The sequence below is a fragment of the Sceloporus occidentalis genome, unplaced genomic scaffold (assembly GCF_023333645.1).
Source record: "Sceloporus occidentalis isolate IW3139 unplaced genomic scaffold, rSceOcc1.0.p SCAF_2, whole genome shotgun sequence".
NCBI lineage: Eukaryota > Metazoa > Chordata > Lepidosauria > Squamata > Phrynosomatidae > Sceloporus > Sceloporus occidentalis.
The window spans coordinates 113,928,947-113,949,926 of record NW_028316982.1 but is presented as its reverse complement, the minus strand read 5'-3'; positions in this window follow the sequence as shown (position 1 = coordinate 113,949,926).

Genomic DNA, 20,980 nt, shown 5'->3' with positions numbered 1-20,980 from the left:
AGCCTTGACAGAGCCATATATGTTGATGACACAGTCAATAATCTTCAATACCTTGGTGGTACACATGGCATGCTAGCTGAGCTGCCAGATATTGGTGGAGGCTAAATCAGAGGACCCTAAATACCAGGACCAGAAAGCTTGTAATGAGCCCTGGCCTGAAGTGGTATCCAGTGGAGGGATTTACAAGGAGAAGACACATGTCAGTATTTAAGGAGATTTAAAACAACCTGAACAGCACTGTTCTGGATTAAAACCAGAGGAGTGAGAGAGCAGGAATGCAAACCTGCCAGTAGACTATTACAACAGTCCAGACATGAAATAACCAAGACCTTTACAAACAAATAGACAGCCTCAACAGTCAAAAATCTACATATCGTATGATTGCTGTATGCCTTTGCAATTGCCCTGATAAAGGGGTGTAGGTTCAGATCATCATCCAGCAGGACTCCAAGGTTTCTGGCAACCAAAACAGGGACCAATGTGTAACCCTGTAAACACAGTGAAAGGAATGAAAGTGGGACTGCTGGGTCATCAGATTGAAACAAATGGATCTTTGTTTTATCACTGTTCAGCTTAGGATGGTGAGTGGTCATCCACTCATGGTCATCCAGTCACTTGAGAAACACTCAAAAGGCAGTCCGTCATGGACTTCCATATAGTAGTAGCAACTGAATCAAGGCTCTGAAAAATCTGAGTGTCATCTGTGTAGATATGATATTGGAATCCCACCTCTGAAATAAGAAATCCAAAGGGAAGCATATGTAATTAGAAAAGAAGAGGACCCATTACTGATCCTTAAGATACTCCTACAGTTACCGGAATCTACATGGAGTGCACACAAAGAGTACTCCAACTAGAAAAGCTGGCACAATAAGGAGCAGTGAAAAGCCACTCCTGCTGGCAGCTGGGTTTAGGACTGTGGTGGCAGCCCACTTCAGAAGCAGGTCCATACAGTCACCACAGTCCCAGTGTGATCAAGGCTGGTGTGGTCTTCACACCAATCCCAATGGCCTACCTGCTTTGGGCCATAGTTTTCAGAAATGAAATAGCAGAGGAACAATACAACAAAAAAGATTTGAGCCAGTACAGAATGTTCACCATTATTCCCAATGATGCCAACTGTAGTAGTAGGATCTGATGGTCTAAAGTGTCAAAGGCTGCAGAGAGATCTAATAAGATGTCTCCAATACTTGATGCTCAGCCTTTGCCACTAGAATGTTATTTACTACATGTGTCAAGCCATTTCTGTGGAATGATGTGTCCAGAACCCTGACTGAAGTAAATAAGTTTGATTCTCTGGATTCCATTACAACTTAGGGTGGGCACTGTGGAGATAGAAACTGACTCAGTGTCAAATGGCTCCAACTGATGAGTACCATGTGACTGAGTAAAGGTACTGCAATCTGGGATACAGTTGATAAGGGACACATAGGGGCAAGACGGACAGCTCAAAAGAGCTGCCCCTGTGGCAGCCTCTTGTGCCTGGCCCCAATTTTGGCTACCGCTGTGGTTCCCAATTGGCCCGCTGAAAAAGAGTGGTTTGTTCCACTCCTTTTCAGGGCAATTTTGGGCCAGCTCTTTGGAAAAAAGCTGCACCTGGAGAGGACTCTGGCCACATTCGGGGTGTGCATCATGTGATCGCCCAGCCCCCAATGTGGCCCTTTTGGGCTGTCTGTTTGAGGCCATACTTTGTTCCTTGGGAACAGCAAGGTATTTAGACCTCTATTCAAATCTATTCTCAGGTTTTATAGCACATAACCAAAACAGACATTAGGCATGGGGCAAGTGTTTGAGAAGTGTGTGTGTGTGTAGGTTGAAAATTTTGCACATATCCCAGGCTAAATGGAACAAGCATATCTATAAATGGAACTTGCATTGGACATGAAAGCCTTGAAACTTTGCTTTCCTGAAAGAAAATAACAGCTTTTGCAAAAGAGATTATGGTGGCTAAAGATTCTGTTAGTCCTGCTGGAGACATCACTAGGTGGGGGAGGTGAATCCATTTGGTGTTTTAGTCCAAACTTTAAATAAAAGTGCTGAATCTATGTGGGGGATAGGGTACCCATGACAGCTGCTTTAAAGTTCAGATTCATATCTATAGGGCTTCAGTTTCCTTCTGACACTGAAACCATCAGCTGTCACTCAGTTAAGACCAGTAGAAATAGACATTCAGGACTGTGAGTAGAACACTTTAAAAAAATGGATTGAAGATAAAAAGGGTAAGTACAACCTAATTAAAACTGGAGATATTTGTAAGCATAATATGTTCTGTTACCATTTCACAAAAACGTTTTACTACTTTGGTGTTAGGGAGACATATCTGAACTAAGAGCTGAGGAGGACAAATTATGCCTTCACTATATTTTGTAAGGAAGCAGCCCTTCATAGAAGATGCAACATTGTTGTTATATTTTTATTCAGATCATTCTATCCACATCAGTATTTGTGGAATCTGTGATGAACATCATAAGGTGAATCAGGTTGCAGATTTACATGACGTTGTGTGCATAATTCACTTGGAAGTCAACTTTGACGCACAGATTTCCCTCATAAAGATGGGGTATTTGTGTTTTACAATAAATATTATTACTGTTATGCACCTTTAAATTGACTCTGGTTTATGGAAACCATATCACAGATTTATGGCAAAAATTATTTATTCAGAATAAATTTACTGTTGTTATCCTTTTAAGATGAGAATGTTGGAATGTTATTGAGTAGATTTCCATGGCTGATCAGGTATACAGATTTTTGTTTTCCAGAATCCTAATTCAATATTGAAACCAATGTACCAGGCTGGTTTGCTTATAAATTCCCTGCTGATCTCCAAATATAATCTGCCATTATTATTCCCATTTGGAACAGTGGTGCAAAATGAGATCTGTGAATAGTGTGATACCTAAAACATGACAAGAAGCCCTGTTTTCTGCTTCTCTAACTCTAAATGTTTGTCCTGTCCCATTAATATTTACACAAAGCCAAGAAGTTAGGATACCTTTCTGTATTTGAGTGTACAGCGGGTCACATAAACAGTGTATTACATGACACAGAACTTTGTAAATATCTACTGGTGGCAAAAATTTCTAATGAACAAAATGAGCTTCATTCAGCTCATTGAGATACACACACACATTTATAGTGCCTTTGCCTAGAAGGAAATGGGATTCTATTTGTATCAAAACTGTGTAGAGCCGAATCTGGCTGGCTGCCTCTATCTTTTCTGGTTGCATCTGTTTTACAAGCCCTGTTGAGTAAGATTATTGAAAATCAAAGAAGCCTATAGCACAATGAATATTTAGTGGGCCAAAGATTTTCAATATAGGAATCCAGTTATGCCTGTTTTCATGGCATCCCTGCCCTGAAAATACACCAGAACAGGGTTGAAACTACTGCAGTTATAAAAGAAACCTGTGATATTTTCCATCTTCTTAATAGAGCCTGCTGCTGTCTAAGGCTGCAGTCCTATTCACATTTGTTAGGGAATAAGCACACTGAAGACATTGAAGCTTACTTCTGAGTAGGGCTGGAAATAATATTAAAAAATATTTGGGGGGAAATTGTGAAAAATCTGTTTCTTGAATGCTTGGAAATAGTTCAATGTCTTTTAACTATTTTAATAATGGTTTTAATGTATTGTTATTTAAATCTTTTTAAAACTTTTGTAAAATGACATTTTAATTTAATCTTGGTTTCTGGAATACACTTTGGATCTCATCCCATGAGAAAATCAATGTATAAATCCGATAGATAGATAGATAGATAGATAGATAGATAGATAGATAGACAGACAGACAGACAGACAGACAGACAGACAGACAGACAACTCTGAAGGATAATTATGTCAGATGGCCAGAAGGGAGTTTTCAAAAAGTCCCATGGTGTGAATGTTTCAAGCTGAAATATTTCAGATACAAGTGAGGAAGCGCAGAACTTAAAATGCCCACTGTATGAATGAATGAATGAATAACAAATACATAAAATTAAATAAAAAAAGAGTTCCTTTCATATGCAAATAACATGTACAGGAAAATAAGCTTCTATGGCACTCTTCTTAAGTGACTAATATTATATGGTAAGGAAAGCTTTTGAAAGTTCCCTTTTTGAAGTGCAACTCTCAACATATCACAACCGGAAGGGTTATTGGCCATGTTACTGGAGTGAGTGAGTGTGTTTGTATGGGGGGGAGCGTTTCAGTTCAAAAACGCACCAGGAAGATTGGAGGGATGCATTCCAAGGTCTGAAGGAATTTTATTCAGGAGAAAATGCCTATGTTTCTTTGAAATAATAAAAATTTAGCAACAGATGCATTTTTTTTAGCTAAGACAGAGTTAAACCTTGTTTTAAATTGTTACCTCAGAGCTTAAAAGTTACTCATTATAAATGAGTTATTTGTACTTAATTTCTTGAGAGAGGACCACACATGTCTATTGCTAGAATTCTGGGGTTTGGTTTTGGTGAGGTATTCAGCCTGGTCTGTCAGAGTGCTCTAGGGACTCACCAAACTACAAATCCCAGGATTCTGTAGAATAGCATCATAGCAGTAAAAGTAGTGTAAAACTGCTTTGATTCTGCAGTGTGGATACACGCTCAGACAGGGAATGCTTTAGCTGGGCCCTTCACACACTTGTACATGTGCCCCTGCTCACTACAGCCTTTACACTCACTCTCCTCAGCTGAGCTATAACCCTCTTTAGATGTTCAGGTGAACTTTCAAAGAGGGAGATAAAAGCATAATAAGGTCTTGCTTTGTGAAATTTGTCAGTCATCTACCTGAAAATTAGCCATTATAAATGTAGCTGAATCATTGGTCCCTTAAGTTTCCACTCTCCCTGCTCTGTTATTCTTTCTGTTTTAAGAGCAACAGCAAGAACAAAAATTGAAACAAGGTTTTCACTTCACATACTCATACAGGATGTAGAGAGAGATGTCAATTATATTGATATTATATAAGAGGGCATATTGACTTCATGAGGCACAAATGTTTTTCATAAATTAAATTACTAATGGCAAAAAGAAGTTGCTCACCTCTTGTAAGAAGTATTATTCTTAAGAAGAAAGGGAACCATTTTCTTTTCCAAACTGGTATGGTCCTCTCCCCCCCCCCCCCCCACATTACTTTAATACCTATAATTAAAGTGACAGTTTGAACAAGTTTCTATAGCTTCTCAAATCCATTTTTCAAATATTGGAAAAAGAAGTATGAAAAAATGAAATAATAAGGTATTTTATATCTCCTCCCTTTTACTCTTTTCCTTTATTCAACATTTCATCTCCTTTTTTTTCTCTAATTGGGTCAGTGCTTTAAAAGTCAAAAGTCTCTTTTTGAATTACTTCATTTAGTTATTCAGTGAAAAGTGAGCTGTTCCATTACCCACTGCAGTGATGAAAACAGCTTGTTACATTAGTTGTTACACACCCATTGCCTTTCCTTGACTTTCCTATACCTTTGTAAGTGGAGGGAATCTTTAGGACTGTTGAGAGAATGACATAGAACTTGCAAAATTGTGTAAATCTACAGTGCTATATAAATAAAGCATAATAATAATAATGAAATTCCTATCAAAAATGCCCATAAAATGTCCTTTAAAAGAAACTTTTAAATGAAACTTGAAATGTTACATTGTGTTGCATCACAAATAAACCTTGATCTCATTCATTATATTGCTTTTGAAATGTGTCTTCAATGTATCCTCAGAATGAAAGAACCAGTTACATTTGACTCTATTAGTAACTTACTGTGTCTAAGCTGCCTTAGGCCAAAAGCTATGGAACAGACCTAGTCAAAGTTGGAATGAGAAGTGATGTGAGACCAAGTTAGGAGTTCAATATTTCACTCTTTATGATATTTGTTACATTTGTGTTTGCTGGGAGCCAGGGCTGGTCCTCCCAGGAGGCACAGTGAAGAGGCCATCTCAGGCAGGAAATACTAGGTCTAGCTGCTATCTTACACTTTGTCTAAGGCAAAAGAAAAAAAAAGAGTCTTCAACTGACCCCATATTCCATAAAGAACTTTCTGTCGAAGTACCTTTTTCTTTTGGTGAGCTGTAGTTCCTCCAGATCTTTTCACTTATGCTGTATGTTATCTCTAAGTGGAGCTGCCAGGGATTCAATTTAAGAGGCATACAAAACATTTAATTTGGTCTATTACTGAGTTATGAGCCCTACCCATACAAATATGATTTATGAGAGACACAAAACTCAGTGGTTTGTATTACAATGCACTTTTTATCTCTAAATCAATAAGCACTTTAAAAAAAATCAAATTCGGTATAAGGGGGACACTTTACATCAGAAGGAAAGAAAGACCAAAGAGGAAACTGAGTTGCATAACCTTTTCAAATTCTGCTATATGTGTGTGTGTATCTATGTAACGAATATAGAGGCAAGGACTATGATGTCAAAAGACATATAAGACCTGAGCTTTCTGTTTCCACAGCTGCAAGCCAAGGTATCGTAAGCCTACAGGAGGACATCAAGGCAATGACTTATTTTGCTTAATGTTCCCCAAGCAAGTAGCATTCAGATATATGGTATGTGTTGATGGGGAACTCCCTGAATTCCCATTGTATGGTACGTAACCAGCCATAGATTGTGAATGACCCTTCAAACAGGGAACACTCTGTCTCTGTTCAGATTGACCATTAAGGCCAGCCTGGGGGCAGAGTTGGTACATCACATCCACATGACACATGCCTATTCCACCCCGAGGGCAACATGACACTGCATGCTGCTCCATACACTTTGTGGCACCATGGCACTCCTCCAACACTGTGTCCATATGACACAATGCTGAAGGAGTGCAACCAAGCCGTAGCAACATGGCTATGGTGCCCTTTCCAGGGGGCAAAAAAGAAACTGCTCCTTTTTGCACCCTAGAAAGGCCAGGTCAGGCCCACAGCGTGTGGTGGTGAGTTAATTAGAAGGAAGGTGGTCCAAGGGTCCAATCCAGTTCAGGCAAAAAGCAGAAGGGAGACAAAAAGAACAAAGAAAGAAAGAGTTGTAACTAAAGGGAACAAATGTGTTGATGGTCCCTGAGACATTGGGAAAACCTGCTGGTACTATAGCAGATATTCCAGGAAGACAAAACCAGGAGGACCCAGAAGTGAGTGAGAAGTTCAGCAGTTTGTTCAAAAGCTGGCTCTGGCCTCAGAGGCAGAGATCTAGGACATCATTCCTGGAAAATGTGTGCTAGATCTAGTTGTATGAATACTGACCTTGGTATTCTTTTAAATAGGTTTTGAAGAAATTGATTACATTGGATTTACATTATTTGCCACCTTGAAAGCAATTGAATTTGGTGGGGAAAAGAACAAAGATTAAGGATTCAGTCTAGCTAACACCTTTTAAGCACATGCTCTATCCCTTTCATGTTGTAGATGCATGCCTACAATAACTAAGATATTTTGAAGGCATACATCATCCACAAAAGCTGAGCAACATATTCCACTAAAACAATTGCCATGTGGTAAGTGAACATTTATGGAAATGATTCAGTCTACCTACATTTGGAATAATAATAATAATAATAATAATAATAATAATAACAATAATAATAATTTGTCACAGAGGAATCAAAGTGGATTCCAACAGTATAAATAAAACATCAAACAATTAACAATTACAATTTTAAAGCCCCCAAACCCCAACCCTCCCCCAATCATAAAAACAGTGATCAACCCATAAAAAGAGATTAAACATCAAAAAATTTAAAACTATCCAATAGGAATACATTAACATTTCAGGCAGATTAGTGGAAGAAATGAATTTTCCTCTAGAGGAGGGGGGATGGGTGTGATGGTATCAATCAATTTTGGTATCGGTATCAATAGAGGTGTCAATAGAGGGGGGATGAGCAGTTGATGGGGCTGGACCTCTAGTGTGGGTTTGTCTGTCTTATTATAATATATATGATCAGTTCAAAATTCATACTAATTCTATCAGCTTTGATGGGTTTGAGAAAGAGAGAGGTTGGCTGCCTATATGCCTATATGCCCCCTGGCCATCTGGTAAGATTAGTTTGAGCTGGCTGTCCATACCTTGGATCTAGCCTCCATGACTGCTTGGAGCTGAAATCTTGACTCTTATTTTCCATATCCCTTCTGAAAAACAAGCAGATTTACTATGGTCTACAAGTTGTCAGGAAGCTTTTATAGAGTTAATGAAGATCATCACATCAGTACCCATCTTAATAGCTCCTGACTTCTAGTAAACCATTTACTGTTATGAGCAATGTTTCTGTCTTGAGCCAGAAGGGGGAAGATGGACAATTACATCCAATTTTGTTTTTGAGCATGAAGTTGCTACCCCGAAAATAGTATTTGGGTACAGTGGATAAAAAGTGTTTAGCAATGGTTTGTGCTTTGTGCAAATTAAAACCTTATCTAGGGGGAGAAAGTTTGTGATAAGAACCTATCACTCTCTGTGTATAAATCATTTAAAGGTAAACAAATGGTGGTAACAGATGAGAAATTATACTATGGAGGGGAAAAACACTCTTTTGTGCAACACCCTGCCTCCTTGCCCTTCACAAACATATTTTTTCTCCCTACAGAATAATTCCCTTGCAGTAGCCCACGACATTTGAATAGTGAGAGAAAACTCTGGAGTAATGTTCATCTTCTGTAAAAAACTACCATAATTATTTGCATGTAAGGACAAGACCATCACAGAGCAAGGGGATTCTCCCATATGAGGAGCAACACAGTGTAACAAGCAAGCACCAGGCTGGAGCTGCACAAGCCAGTCAAACCAAAACTTTGTCAGCAGGAATGTTCTTGAAATGACACAGTGCTTCGAGGTCCACGATTGCTTGCCATTAAGGAAAAACAAAACAAAAAAAAAGCAGGGTGGAAAATAAAGGGAGATTTTCAGGTGAACAGAGAAGAAGGTGATTGTGCTTTTCTGAACAGAGGGGTGCTTGACTCTAGATGGGAGCGATCAGTACTGATTGGAAGGTCACACAAGAGCTCAGGGCTCTCAGTAGCCAGTAGAGGAGTGGGACGCCATTGCTATGATTGCATTAAGATGCAGACAGCTGTTTACACATTTGAGAGCACTTTTGCCCAAGCCCAAAAACTCCAGAGAGGTTTATGGATACTTAAACAGCCCTGTGTGTCTAGGAAAGGTAGCACATCCAAAAGGAAATGGTGAGCCTTGATTAATACAAACAATAAATGGCTTCCAAATAATATCAAATGTTTCTTTTATTGTCTCTTCTTGCTTCTCTTACTTCGTATGTTATTTTTTTCCAGAAGAGTTATGGACTAAATCTTATTTCTCTACTTTTTTTTATTGAGTTCTAATGTTTTCCATGATTTAATTATTTCTAGTGGTGCAGCAGTGTACATAACTTATATAAGGTCCTTACCTGGCAATTTTAAAGCTTAATTTCAGAGATGGAAATTAGTAGTATTGCCCCTCTGTAATGACCTTTTTGCCCAACAATTGATTTATCCATTTGGAGATGTTAGCCACATATGCTTCATATAATGTATTTTGCCATAATGTCTCCTACCTAGCTTTGATATTTCATTATTAATCTTATGGAGTTTCAGTGGATAGTAATACCATTTATGAATAATTTTAATGCATTTTCTCTAACCTGAGTTGATACTGATTTATAGGGTGGCTTTTCCAAATTAAGTTCCATTGTTTTTCTGATATTTTGATGGCTGCATCTGACTTTCAGGCAAGTCTCATCCCTTTAGCTCTGCCAAATTTTGTCTCTTGTAGTATTATCCAGTTATTTTATTTGTGCTGTCATTACAATATGTTTCAAACAGAGTTAAAGCATTTGGGGGGCCGGGGGCCGGCGGGGGGGTCTGTTCTGTAGGTTTTGCCTGAAAAAAAATTATTTGCCAATATTGGAATTAAACCTCCTTTCAAAGAAGAGATTTTAGGGAGGGGGTATTTTTGAAAGTTATGATTAATATGTAAACAATATGTAATTATTTGGAAGACTATCCATATTTATTGTGATTAACAGGAATAATATTTCTGACTCCATAATTTTGGGAGAGAAGGATGGAATGGAGGGATAGAATGAGGTTTTTTTAATGATTTCTGTATAGGAAGAAGGGATTATTGTATGTATCCAGATTATAACTGTTGATATATATATATATATATATATATATATATATATATATAGAGAGAGAGAGAGAGAGAGAGAGAGAGAGATTTAAAAAAGAAAAGAAATGTCATGCTACTTTACTGCTTCTAGCTGATTTAGTGTCATGAGAACTTGCTGTGGCATGGAACTGGTTTGATTAATGTTACCAGCAGTTTGTGTTTTAGTGGATGGATTGAATTTCATTTGTTTGTTTATTTGTTTCTTTTTTAGAGAATAACATCAATGGGGATTTTTTTTGGTGATTCTTCTTGTGCTGAACATGTGCACTTTTGAATGAGTGCAATGAATTAGTCTGTGATATCTTTTTATGCTTTATATTTTGTGTATATATGAACCATAAGCTTAGCCTTCTAAATTTCCTTGCCACAGACGATGATTCTCTGTACAGCCAGTGCTGTTTCCTGCAAGAAAAAAAATGGTTTTAACTATAAAAAAAGGTCAATTGTGAATTTTTCACAGGATAAGTCCCAAACTGTAAAGGTTCACACCATTCCAAAATTCTCTTCACCAGTATTTCCTGACACCACAAACCATGTTTTTTTTCAATCAATGTTTTTTTTAATTGCAAAGAATCATAATTCTTAATTTCATGTACAGATAATGCTATTACCTACCAAAAAAAATGCTGTGTTCTGCACAAATATTTCACAACTTTTGTGCAGAATAAGCCCCAAACAACAGATACTCTTTGATAACTGTACTTTCTTTAACAGTGAAAAAAAAGAGAAAAGGTGTCATTAAACATTTTAACATTCCTGTTAAAAGCTGAACAAATACTGAGCATGGATGAGATATCAGCAAGAGGGGGAAAATAGGGCTAGAAGAAGTATACTAACCTCTCAAGATGAAGCTACAGGCAGACCTGTGATGCCATGTGCTTTCTTCTTTGATGTGCCCAAACTTAAACAGAAGGGGGCACTACTGCCTGGTAAAAGTGAGGAAAGGAGAGTAAGCAAAGGGAAAGATCACTGGGATAGACAAAGAAAATACCACTGAGTGGGGGGTATGTAAGAGGAGGAAGAGAAGCAGAAGAGCAGACAGATGAAAAGCACAACTTTTCACTGGTGGTACAACCTGGGGGGGCTCTGTATTTATTTACTCCATTGTATCAACTCTGATCCCAGATCTCCTATTACCCCACAGGGTTGCTGGTAATAGTGAGCAACACAAGTAGGGAAGCACTATTGCTTGTAGACTTCTCACAGGCTTCTAATTGACCTCCTTGTGGACTGGACTACATAGATCTTTCTCCAGAGCTCTAACCATATTTTAATGCATTTAATAAGTCTGGAGACTGATTCATCCTCACCCATGGCAAGTTGAAAGCTATTCCATATGGTTTGTCACTTTCCTCTCAAGGACCGTGTGTATAAACATGTAGATGGGAATCCACAAGGAAAAGTTTATAGCTTGCTTTAAGTATTGTGTTCTGGTGCTAACCTACCCTTGAACTGAGATTGTGTAGGCATATTTCATTGGATATTGACCTTCATAGTTTCTGGGGCATCATCTTTTTTTCTCAATTAAAAGGAAAAGCACCCTTTTCACTTAGACCCCAAAGTGAATTCTTTTTATAGTGTGATAGATAAAGAACTGCTCACCCTCCCCACTGTGTTTCCGTGTGAGTCACTATTCTGGGTGTGCTTTCTCTGAGGACAGCTGACTCTGCTGTGCATCTGAATTAGAGAAGTCATTGAGTGATTCAATAGCAGATGACGCAGAGATGCAACAGAACTGCCCATCCGGTGTGGAGGCTGAGGGGAACTAGGCCAGGCGAGGCATGCTGCAGGCAGGCTTCTTTTTGTGTGGATCAAGCTCACAAGACTCTTAAACCATTTAATTAGTTACTTCTCACAGCACTTTGGGGAGCCAGCAATGTTCTGTTTGGATGCAACATGCTGTTTTATAAAAAAAAAATGAAATGGATGGGCTCTGAGGGTGCAGAGAATGAGAAAGAAAGAGAGCAGGTGAAAAGGTGGAGAGGCAGAGAGCTTTTTGAGCTGAATGTTTAGCAGTGTTTAAATATTACCCTTCATACTCTATCCAAAGGGACACAATTATTACTTTTGTTTTTGCTTTCATATCCAGAAGCAATGGGAAAGCACATTAATTTTATGACAAACACTGCAATTAGAACGATAATTACAAAAAGGAAGCATGCTGTGTGGGCAACTAGAGTTTCATTGCGCATTATGCTCTCAGGCCAAGCATTGTGGATAACCGTTGCTCTTTATTCCACACCGTTGCTCTTTATAGGAACAAATAAATAAATGAATAAATAAGAGCTGTTCCAAGAGTATTCCAAGAAATAACGCTATTTTCCTTTACTAATCTCCCCATCACTATCCCCATACCTATGTGCTGTGATTCATAACATACATAGTGATGCTCAAAGACTTTCAGGGAAAATCTCCCTTCACCAATTAAATTTCAATCCCAAATTAAATTCTTTGTAATGGACCACAAGCTGTGCTCATTGGTATAAATGTTATCCCAAGTTCCTTTCAAATTTGTTCATTGTTACAAATTATCTCAAAGCAATTTGTGAGTATAATATTAAGTGATAATGTGTCTGTGAATGGAAGGGACTGACTGTGGAGGAAAAATAAATCTTCATGTGGATGACTGGACATCTTCCACTGTTGATCAAGTGGGTTAGCAACTGTATCCTCCAAATTAGCATTTGATTTCAGGGACACAGTTGTTCATACATTGGTCTATCATGTTTTATGTCCAGTTATTCATCCAGACAACCCAGGGCAGGTATCTGTAATTATCCAAATTTGGGTCTAACAGAATAATTTGCTATAACAATGTAAAATATATCATATAGTATATAAATAATAACAAAGAGCGTTATCAAACTAGCAAGATCCCAAGAGAAAACAGGAGTTAAACATGATATAATTAAATTCGAATTTAAACATAACATGCAAATTTGGGAAGTTTATCACAGTGAATTGCTGCTAAAATGGAATAAAGTGAAGTTAATTCACAATTAAAGCAGAGAAAACCAGCAGCTTTTTAAATTTGGTTTGTTCCGTTTGTTCCGAATGTAACAAGCTGCTGGTTTTCTCTGCCTTGACTGCTGGGTTAACTGTGACATCGTGAGATAAACTTTGGGTATTTCTGGGTTATATTTGCGTTATATTGCATTTAACTCCCGTTTTCCCGCGGGATCTTGCTAGTGTAATATACTCTATAGTATAACAGGTACTTTATTCTACTGAGTCTGAGTCTGATGATACACTGCATAGTTGATGCAGTTTGACACTGCTTTAACTGTCACGGCTCCATTCTATAGAATCCTGAGATTTGTAGTTTATTGGGGCACCAGAGCTCTCTGGGGAAAAAGGCTAAATATCTCACAAAACTACAGATCCCAGAATTCCATAGCACTGAGCCACGACTGTTAAAGTGGTATTAATTTTGCAGTGTAGATGCAGCCTGAAAGTGAATTACTAGCCAAATGTGCCACATGCAAGTGTGGGGTGGGGCAGGGCAGGGGAGAAATGAGGCCATTGATACTCTCAATAAAAATCATGTCCCTAATTATTTTATTTATTTAGGGGATTTATATCCTGCTTTTGTCCCAAAATGATATTCAAGGTGGCTTCTTAGTTTTCCTTCACTCTCCAAAGTTCTAGCATTGCACAGAACATCTGAAATTCTTCACACCAAGAACTATGCCTTCTTCTTTTCTTTGGATGCCTAAATTGTATTTCTAAACATTCAATTGAAGTTTTAGGTTACTGCGATTGTAGAAATTTGAGGTCCAAAGACAAAATTCACAGGGAGTGGTAGAATTCTTCTCAGGAGGCAATGCTCTCATTTGCCTCCTCCATAGCTACAAACCTTACCACACATTTAAACAGGGATCATTGGTCATCAGCACTATCTGTTTAAATATTGATGTTCATAATTAGGATTTTTTAAAAAAAGAAACCAAAAAACAAAATTAGTTTAAGAGTTGAGACACATATATACACTCATATATGCAAGTCATGTATACACTTCTGATATATGACACAATATTAAACTGTCTAATTAGCTATAACCAGCTCTGATACAAATTCAAAATGTGTTTATCATTTAACACCTTTGATTCTAGATGTGTGTCTTTTAAAAGTGTCTATCAGCAAGAGTATGAAGCTGTGGGTACTTTTTTGTTCATTTACACTGAACTAGACTATTTGTGCTGCAGAGCAGAGGGCAAAGTCAGTCCTAATATGTCTCTTTGAGAATCTATCAGTGGCTAATGAATTATTTTTCAGTGGCTAATGATTTATTGTTGTCTTTTTAAAGCCTTTAAAATGAATTTCATCCATTAAGTTCTGCCAATGTTAATCAAATGTGCATATCTCCTATAACATAGGCTCCCTTACTTATCTTCTGACTACTATCAAAGCAAGTTAGGGTTGGAACAGACTGGTATAAAAAGCCAGCTTCATCTGTCCAAAATGATCCTCCAAACAGGTGTCCTCTCAGACCTCCACTACCATACACTTTCAGAGGCTTTCAATGGTCACCCTTCCAATGACAGAAGCCTCCTCCAAAAATGCTTAACTCATTGGCACAACTGTGTAATTTTAGACACTGGATATACATTTTAGATTCTTCAGTCCTGTTAGATCACATGCCAGAAAGCCAGTCCTACTTCATCTATAATGAGTCCTTAGAGTCTCCTTAAAAATTCAACCCTGAATGCTGTAGTAGTGAGAGAAGGACAAGCTCAACCATTAGGTGAAATTAGATGACTGCTTTAGGTAGTAGAACTGGAGTGTTTAAAAAAAAAAGAATGAAAGTGTTGCCAGTGTACTTTTATTGCCCAGGAAAAGAAGATTTTCTGCCTTGTAGGGCAAAATAACTTGAGTACAATGAACCTAGATGTGAAGATGGTAAAAGGATGCCTCTGAGAGCCCTGCGCTGTTGCCAGGTGTCCCTTATTGTGAATGAATGAATGAATGAATGAATCTTTATTTGTATACCACTATTCTCTTGATCACAGCGGTTTACAACAATAGTAAAACATACAAAAGTTACACAGTCAAATAAAAATCCCCCCGTACAGTACAAACAATATAAAAAATCCATCATTCAATTTCAATTAAAACCAGTTAAAAACCAGTAACATGATTGCAGCCAATACAATACAATGCACAAGGGAGAGGAATGGCTTTAAAAAATGTGGGGGAAAGCTTGGTGAAAGAGGTAAGTCTTTAGATTTTTCCTAAAAGTCTCCAGGGAGGGGGCTGAGCGGAGCTCGTCAGGCAGAGAGTTCCACATTTGCGGGGCCGAAACAGAGAAAGCCCTATGTGCAGACACCACATACCTCACATTAGGAACTCTCAAAAGTTGTTTCCCACCCGACCTGAGAGTGCAGGGTGGATTATATGGGGAGAGGCGGTCCTCCAAGTACTCTGGGCCCAAGCCATTTAGGGCTTTATAGGTAAAGCCCAACACCTTGTATTGCGCCCGGAAGTGAATTGGCACCCAATGTAGATCTTTCAGTATAGGTGTTATATGGCTGGCCCTGGAGCTACCAGTGACCAGCCTTGCTGCCATATTCTGAACCAACTGTAGCTTCCGAGTTTGGTACAAGGGTTGCCCCATGTAGAGCGCATTACAGAAGTCGAGTTGAGAGGTTACCAGTGCATGTACCACTGTTTCAAGGTTCCCCCGGCCCAGGTAGGGTCGCAGCTGGCGTATCATCTGAAGCTGATAGCAGACACCTCTAACTGTCACATCTACCTGGGAAGTCAGGTGAAGCGACGAGTCCAGAAGCACCCCCAGACTGCGGACAGTGTCCTTCACGGGGAGTGTGACCCCGTTCAGGACAGGTGGACAGATTTCCATCCCTGGACCGGGGGAGCCTATCACAAGTACTTCCGTTTTCTCTGGATTCCGGCTGAGTCTGTTTTCCCTCATTCAGCCCATTACCGACTCCAGACAGGCATTGAGAGGAGACATGCCATCCCTAGTCACTGCATCAGTCGGAGACACAGAGAAGACTATTGTAAGGAGTGTCTCTTATCTGAGGGCCAGTAAGCTTATCCTTTGGGTGAGATGCAGTGGCTTAGTAGCTAAGACACCAATTCTAACAATGGGAAGATTGGAAGATTGGCAGTTAGAGGCCCGAGTGCTGCATGATGGGGTGAGCTCTTGTCATTAGTCCCATCGTCTTCCAACCTAGCAGTTCAAAAGCATGCAAAATGCAAGTACCACTTCAGTGGGAATGTAACAGAGTTCAGTGCAGTCATGCTGGGCACATGACCACTGAAGTCATCTTCAAACAATGCTGAGTATTTGGCTGAGTAACGGGGATGAGCACTGCCCCCTACAGTTGGTTACACAACTATACATTCATGTCAGAGGACTACCTTTACCTTTACAGAGCTGGCAGAAGTCACTTCTCATAAGGGGTGTCCCATATTTGTGGGTTGGAAAGCTTTATCTTTCATATAGATGGAACAAGATGGCACAAAATCCTGCATTTGGAGGCATAGGTCCTTCATAAAGATATGTGTGGATCATGTAATTTATGAACATGAAACTTATGTTGATTTTATTTGGAAGTAGGTTAAATTAAATCAATATTTTCATTTGGTACTTAGAGCACAGATTTCCTAATAGTTATATCCTGATTGTCAGTCCTGCATATTATGAATTTTGACTATTCCTTAGTGCCTTTTTTGAAAACCTGGCAATATTATCTGGGCCAATCTGAGTTTGGGCCTAAGCTACAAAGCTACTTTGTTCAATAACTGCATATAGGAAATGCCTCAGAGAGTCAAAGAAAGCCACATTTAAATGCTGGGTAATTCAAGTCAAGCGGATTCAGCTGACAGGAATTTGCTTCGACTCTAGCTGCATACGCCAGAGGTAATATGTTTCTGCAGAGATATTAGTTTGCTGCGAGTTCATGACAAACATTTATATTTCACCAGCATGCAGGCATGTGATTTCTTTATGCAGTGCTACAGTTCTAACAAAACAAGCCAGAATAATGAACTGAGGGGAGAGTGATGTTTCAATCAGTTTAGGCCTCTTCAGAGTCCTTGCAGCTGTCACAGGCTCAACCATGCACTCTCACGTACCTGAATGTGAAAGGAATGTGAAATGCTTTTGATGCTGGGCGGGGAATGTCATTATGCCTGGCTGCAGCAAACATGTGATTTGACAGTGATCAAAAAGATTCCCCTCCTTCTCCTGGTTCCTCACCAGAGGAAGGCATGCCCTTTTTCAAGAGGATGACACCAAATGCTTTCTGAAAAGCATAGTGGCTGTTTTATTTTTAATGCTGAGAAAGAGATTTTATAAAGGGATGCCCCCCAAAAGACAGTAATCATTTTGTGTATATGGAATATGTCCGCATGTCGCTTTCAAGAGTTTCTGCTCAGGTCTCCCACCCATCCCCAGTAACTCTAAGGCCTACACATAATACATGTTGATTTTCTTGAATACCATGCCATTGTTTACAGACCCAAGAATGCAGATCTTAGTTTTATTTTAAGGCAATAATCACTTTGGAGCTTGTCAGACTTTGATTTAAAAAAATGTTCATATCTCAGCAGTGTCTGAGATAAAGCCTTAAGCACAACAGGAAGAACTTGATAAGTTCTGACAAGGGTAGAACCAATTGTAAAGATGTTCTGTTTGCTTCTTTATGGCTCATGTTTATAGATTTGGAGTGTATGCATTTGTGTTTACATGTAGCCCTGGTGGCGCAGTGGTTAAATCCCTGTACTGCAGCCACTCACTCAAAACCGTAAGATTGTGAGTTCAATACTAGCAAAAAGGCTCAAGCTTGACTCAGGCTTGCATCCTTCCAAGGAAGTCACTAAAATGAGTACCCAGATTGTTGGGGGCAATTAGCTTACAGTTGTAAACCACTTAGACACTGCTAGTTCAGTATGAAGCGGTATATAAATGAAGCTGTTTGTTTATATATTGTTGTTCCTCTAGTGTGGGATGTAGGACTTGCACATAAAAATTAATATGAGAATAACCTCCAGCCTGTTTTCCACTTCTCCATGCTGCCTTCCTGAACTCTAGAGACACTGTGAAAGCTCACAAATGGATTCTCCACTTTTTCATGGAGCATCAATGTGTGAGATTTTGGCTGAATTAGCTCCTGAACATTCATGTTTACACCAGAAAGAGACAACCTCCAGATGATTTGTACTACAGTTCCTGTCAGCCCCAGCCCGCATGACCAATGATCAAAGAAGATGGGAATGATAGTCTAGAGCATCTTTAATGCACTGGGTTGTCTAACCTTGCTCCATCTACCCTAGGAGTAGACACACTGGGAACAAGAAGGGAAAGAAAGACAAGCTTGACCAGGAGTTAGGAAGCACTCATGCCATACTTTGTGGTGAGATCTTGAGCCTCCTATAATTTTGTTAAGAATAATTATTGGCCAGATTCTAGTTCTGATGCTTGATTTGCATATTTCTTATCCTGGGGGGGGAGGGAGTGTCTGGTGGGATGTCAGGTTGGAAAATTGCATCAACTCATCTTAATGGATGTGCAGAGCTCAATATGGACCCAACATCCAATTTGGAAAGACTTGATTCTCCACCTTCTGTAATTTTCTTCCAGGCACTGTTATAGCACAAACCCACAAGTTTCTACTCAGAAGTAAGACTCACTGAACTCCACAGAGCCTACTTCCTGATATGTGATTATTGCTTTGCACTGTCACTGAGCAACCCATGGCTGACATTACATCAGCAGGAATTGCTGCTGTTATGATCACTGCATTCAATATGTGTTCATTGTGAGGGAAGAAAAAAGAACAACACTAAAACATGTGGAAATGTAAAACCAGTATTGAAATGGCAGAAAAACCTGCATCATTTTGGAAATAACTTTTATTTAGGCAAAAGCATGTGATATTTTCCAATTCAGCTGGGTTTTCACATACTGTATGATTCCTCTGGTTGTGTTGGGATCTATCTGGAGAGGCCCTTCTCTGTGGCCCATCAGACTCTCAGGCTCGTTTTGCAGGAACAGAGAGAGGGCCTTCTTGGTGGCTGCTCCCAGACACTGGAATTCTCTTCTTAGAGAAGTCAGGATGGTTCCATTTCTGCTCTCCTTTTGACAGCTGTTAGCAAGACTGCATTTATCTAAAAGTTTGTGTATGTGTAGTTCCCCCATGAGTACAAACTGACCTGCCAGGCTAACTGCCATTACCTTCAACCGAGACACCATCTCGCATGGGTTGAGACAAGACCCCTGGAAAAAAACACCTTCGGAAATTCCCCACAGGTGGTTTGAGAGTTGCTGATGGGACAGCCATCACCTCCATGATTAGGAATATGAAAGATTCTCACACTTGATGGGCTGGTGATTAACTTAATGCCTCTCCCATTTCCCTTCCAATTGTGGACAGTCCCAAGACAATACAACACCTTTGTTTAGACATCACCCAAGCAATCAAACACCTTTGTCCAGGCTTTGGCCAAGCAATTAAGCACCTTGTCTGGGGCTAGATTTCACCCTTAATAACCCTCAGAAATCTCCTTGCCGTGTGCCAGTCTGGGTTCCAGAGGGGAGCTTTCTCCCTCTGAAGTCTGATTAGCTCCGGACCTATCATGAAGTCCATGACTGTGTCTCAGCCCCCGGCATCGCTCTATTGGATTTCAGGAGAAGGTCTACTCTACAGTAAATATAGCTGTTAGTATTGCCTCAAACCTTTCCCTATTTCCATCCTTGATTTCCTGAGCCTTGAATGAGTGTGTGCATGTGTGTGTATGTGTGCTTGTGTCAATGTGTTTCTCTCCTTTTAATAAAAAGTAGACTTTAATTAAAGAAGCCTGTGTCTTTGTTATTTCTTAAGGATAATTCAGTCCTTTGGTATACAATTCGGGAAGCGATTTTGTGGAGTCCTTGTTACAACCCCCCTCTCATTAATTGAACTAATTAAAATTCCCCTAATTAGACCCTTCGTTACACAGCAGGTAAAAACATTCTTTTACCATAAGTTGTTTGTTTATTTTTTCAAACTGGCAAGGATTGGATTTAAAATATTTTAGATTTAAAGGTTTGTAATAGAGTTGTTAACGCATTTTAATGCATAGCTGTTTTGGCTTTTAAAATTGTTTAATTGCTTTTTAAATTTTATAGTTATACATTTTAATGTTCTTGTATTTTTACATTGTATTGTTTTAAATTTGCTGCTTGCTCCCTTAGGTCACCTATTGGGAGAAAAGTGGGATATGAATGGTAGTAGTAGTAGAATAAAATAAAATAAAAACCCCACTTAGTGGGGTTGGATGTAGATTTTAATTCTGGGTTGGATACAGTTTTTTTGGGCTAGGCTGGCAGAAGCAGATTTGCTAATTATATTTAAGCTATAGGCACAAAGTGAAAAAGATGCCTCCTGAAAATGCATAGAGAGAGTTGCAAAAGTGTTGCATTGCAGGATCTCCCTAAACTGGGCAGAAGCACCTTTGTGAGTGAAGCCCTTAAACCCAAATCTAATGGACCTTAAGAGATAAATAACTAGGAGGGGGGGTAAAAACCTAGCTACGCTTGACGTTTTTTGTGGGTTTTTCAGGCTATGAGACCATGTTCTAGAAGAGTTTATATCTGACATTTTGCCAGCAACTGTGGCTGGAAAGAAGATGCCAGCTACATCTGCTGGCAAAACATCAGAAATAAACTGTTCTAGACCATGGCCTCAAAGACTGGAAAAAAACACACCAAAAACTATGGATGCTGGCTGTGAAAGCCTTTGACTATGCTTGACATTTTTATAATCAGTGGTGAAGCAGCTAAAACTAATTACATCTAGCTGTATAATTCTCTTTTGGTAAAGAATGCTTAACTAGAAAACAGTGA